The sequence below is a fragment of the Meriones unguiculatus genome, chromosome 3 (genome assembly GCF_030254825.1).
Source record: "Meriones unguiculatus strain TT.TT164.6M chromosome 3, Bangor_MerUng_6.1, whole genome shotgun sequence".
Taxonomy (NCBI): Eukaryota; Metazoa; Chordata; class Mammalia; order Rodentia; family Muridae; genus Meriones; species Meriones unguiculatus.
In genome coordinates, this window is record NC_083351.1 from 78,752,523 (window position 1) to 78,756,472 (window position 3,950).

At 36.2% G+C, this 3,950-nt stretch overlaps 1 non-coding gene across 1 annotated transcript; it reads left to right on the forward strand.

Moving 5' to 3' along the window:
• The first annotated feature begins 3,605 nt into the window (after window positions 1-3,605).
• Window positions 3,606-3,708, forward strand: LOC132653443 (U6 spliceosomal RNA). The gene has a single exon (XR_009591182.1). It is a non-coding gene; the product is annotated as a U6 spliceosomal RNA (small nuclear RNA).
• The last annotated feature ends 242 nt before the right edge of the window (window positions 3,709-3,950 follow it).

The following is a 3,950-nucleotide window of genomic DNA, read 5'->3' on the forward strand; positions in this document are numbered from 1 at the left end:
TTAGAGAAAAGAAAATCTGAGAAATAACACAGGGCGTCTATAGCTTTATAGTTACTGGGTCTTATGTATAGCTCTTGCATTGAAGCTGTTTGTAATCATTTTTACTTAAAAGTTTTGAAAGGCTTTGTTGTTGTTGTTAGTTTTAATCTGAAGATAATGTTCAATTGAAGAATTTTGATGGGTGTTTCTGGTTAGAACATGACCCAATGATGATGATATGTAGTGTTGAAGAGAAGGGTGAATCTAAAACCCTCAGTACTTTATAGAGGTTTTACTATTATAGTCGATAACAGTCTCTGTTATGCCCTTATCAATAAGTAAATCTACTTGCTGTGAGAAATTTCTACTTTTAGTACCTTAAATTCACTGTGTTTTTTAAATTTTTATTTTTTTAATATTAGTTACAGTTTGTTAACTTTGTATCCCTACTGTTTCCCACTCCCCCTTTCCCTCCTAATCCCACCCTCCCATCCTCATCTCCTCCCTGCCCCTTTCCAAGTCCACTGCTAAGGGAGAACCTTCTTCCATTCCATCTGATACTGGTTTATCAGGTGTCTTCAGGACTGGCTGCAAAGTCCTCCTCTGTGTCCTAGCAAGGCTGCTTCTCCCCGCGGGTTGGGGGGAGGTCAAAGAGCCCGCTATTGAGTTCATGTCAGAAACAGTCCCTGTTCCCCTTATTAGGGTACCTACTTGGATACTGAACTACCAAGGGCTACATCTGAGCAGGGGCTCTAGGTTGCTTCCATACATGGTCCTTGTTTGGAGAAACAGTCTCATAAAAGACCCCTGTGTCCAGATATATTTTGTCCTTGTGGAACTCCTGTCCTCTCCAGGTCGTATTAACTCCCCCCCCCCATTTTGGTTCCCTGCATTCTGCGGAAGGCTTGGTTATGAGTCTTAATATTTATTTTGATACACTGCTAGGTAGAGTCTTTCAGAGGCCCTCTGTGGTAGGCTTCTGTCCTGTTACTTGTTTTCTCCTACACCCAATGTTCATCCCATTTGTCTTTCTAAGTGAGGATTGATCATCGTACTCTGGGTCCTCTTTCTTGTTTATCTTTTTAGGTGTATAGATTTCAGTATATTTATCCTATCTTATAGGACTATATAAGTGAGTATATACCATGTGTGTCTTTCTGCTTTTGGGATACCCCACTCAGGAAAATTCACAGTATATTTTTCTTAAATCTTCTACTTAACTTTAATGGCTTTGGTGTAGGTAAGATTTATCTATGTTGGTCTGTACTTTGTTACTGTGGCAGATAACTGGGAGAATATAAAGATGTGACTAATTTTTGCCTCACAGTTTCCAGGATTTCAGTTGTTTTTTAGCTGACTTCATTCCTTGGATCCTGGGGTGGAGATATATAATATAAAGGCAGGAGTATGATGAAATGGAGCAACTCACTTCATGGTTGCTGAGAAACAAAGAAGGAAGGAAGAAGACAGGGAAAGACATAGATAGAGGGGGAGAGATAGAAAAAGAGGAGGAAGAATGAGAAGAATGATGACAACAGATAGAATACACACCAAAGACATTTGCCCTAGTTACCTGCTTCCTTCTGCTAGGTCCTACTGCTTTAATTTCTGAAATAGGACCACAAGCTGGAGACTTCAACATGGGAAACTAGGGAGTACATTTCAAACTCAAATGATATCAGTAACATTTAAATATGTTATGTTTATATATAAGAATACAAGTCTATATAAGAGACCTTTATATCATAGACTTATGTTTTATAGATGTATTTATATATGTATTCATCTAAGCATTAACATATAACAGTAAGACTTTTAAACTTATCCTTTGAATGCATTTAATTGCCTATGAACAATAAGAATATGTGTCTTGTTTTGACATTCCTATTTCAATGAACTAGAACAATTCCCTTCAAACAACCAGGCAAATCACACTGACTATTCTGTATCAAATTTCCTGTTTCTCTGTAACTACTTAGTTTAATTATCATCTATCTATAACTATAGGGAGCAGATTTTGTTTTTCTACTGCATAAAATGCTAGAAGATAGTAATTCAAGAATTATCAAGCTTTATTTTCCATGAGTACTTATGTTCCATAATTTTAATATATTTTTGAGATGACAAGGGAAATATAGTATAAAAAGAATTTCATATTCTGTTGTGAATACCTGTTTCATATTGAAAAATATAAGAAAAAAACAGGGCCTGATTGCACAGACCTCTAATTCTAGCTTTTTTTGGTGGAGGCTGGGGGCTCAGAAAGGAAGATTACAAAGTCAAGGCCTGCCTAGACTGCAGTTTAATTTCAGACAAGTTAGTGAGACCTAACCTCATCGTTAAACAGTGAAAAGAAGGTGTTGCTTATAGCTTGGTGCTAGAGTATTTACCTAGTATTAGACCCTGAATTCAGTACTGTAAGAAAAACAAAAAGAAATAAGAAACTGAAGAATAAAAATTTGTTATTTTAAGTAATATTTAGTGATTAATATTTCAAGATAGGCCTTTTTTATTTATGGTTTATCTAGGTGCATATCTGAAATTCCAACACTTGGAGAGGCTTAGGCAGGTGGATCTTTGTGAGTTCAAATCCAGCCTGGTCTACAAAAAGAGTCCAGGATAGCCTAGGATACACAGAGAAACCCTGTCTCAAAAAAACAAAATCAATCAATCAATAAGTAAAGAAATAATTTCTTAGCCAATATAATTTAAAATTAGCCTCTGCAGCCAGGCACAGTAATGCATACCTGTAATCCAGCACTCAGGGAGGCAGAGGCAGGCAGATCACCGTGAGTTTGAATCCAGTCAGGTCTACAAAGCGAGTCAAGGATAGCCAAGGTACACAGAGAAACTCTGTCTTGAAAAAACAAGCAAGTAAACAAACAAACCAAAAAACAAAAAGCCCCTAAATTAACTTGTTTTATATGTTAGAAAAAATTTACTAAATTAAGTATATTTATGGCAAGTATTCTGTCTCTAATTTTCTTTTAATCTACAAATAAGCTTATCTCTCTTAATAGGTAAATTTTTTTTTTCTGACTTACTATCTTGATACGGAAAAGTACATACAACACTAGAGTGACTTGTTCTTGTTTGGGAAATTTCTGATTGTTTGTTTTGGTTAACTATACCTAAAATGTTCATATCATGACAAAACAATTTTTGGATGAATTTATCTCTAATGTTGCCCAAGAAACAGACAAAAAGGGGAGGAAGTGAGAGGCAGCATGTTTCAGACAGATATTAAATTATCACTGCAGATGGCAGACTATCTTCTCCTTTATAATAAGAAGAGAAATAATAAGAGGAGAAAGCTTGGAAAAAGGAAGACCCATTTCAACATAGACACACATAAACACAAAGGCTAGAAAAGAGACTGAAACTCATTATAGTTTATTTGAAGGTAACTAGGGCTTTTTTACGATTCCAACAAGCCTTCTAATTGTACAGTAACCTCCTAAGTATGATTGTGAGAAAGCAAAACTTGCTTGACCAGCCCATCAGTAACTCTATGATTTTTCCATGCCTCTTTCAAAGCATCCTTAGCATTGTCAAGTTTTCCCAAATGGTCCCTGAAGAGTCAGATTATCCTGGGTAAAATTATTTTAAAAAAAAGATGTTCATACTTGCTTCAGCAGCACATAGACTAAAATTGGAACGATACAGAGAAGATTAGCATGACCCCTGCGCAAGGATGACACGCAAATTCATGAAGCGTTCCATATTTTTTGCCTGTAACTCATTGGCACAGGTGACAACTTCCTAAACAGAATACCAACAGCACAGGCTCTAAGATTAACAATTAATAAATGGGACCTCATGAAACTGAAAAGCTTCTATAAAGCAAAGGACACTGTCGTCAGAACAAAACCACTACCAACAGATTGGGAAAGGATCGTCACAAACCCTATATCTGACAGAGGGCTAATATCCAGTATATATAAAGAACTAAAGAAGTAAAAAAAAGCAAC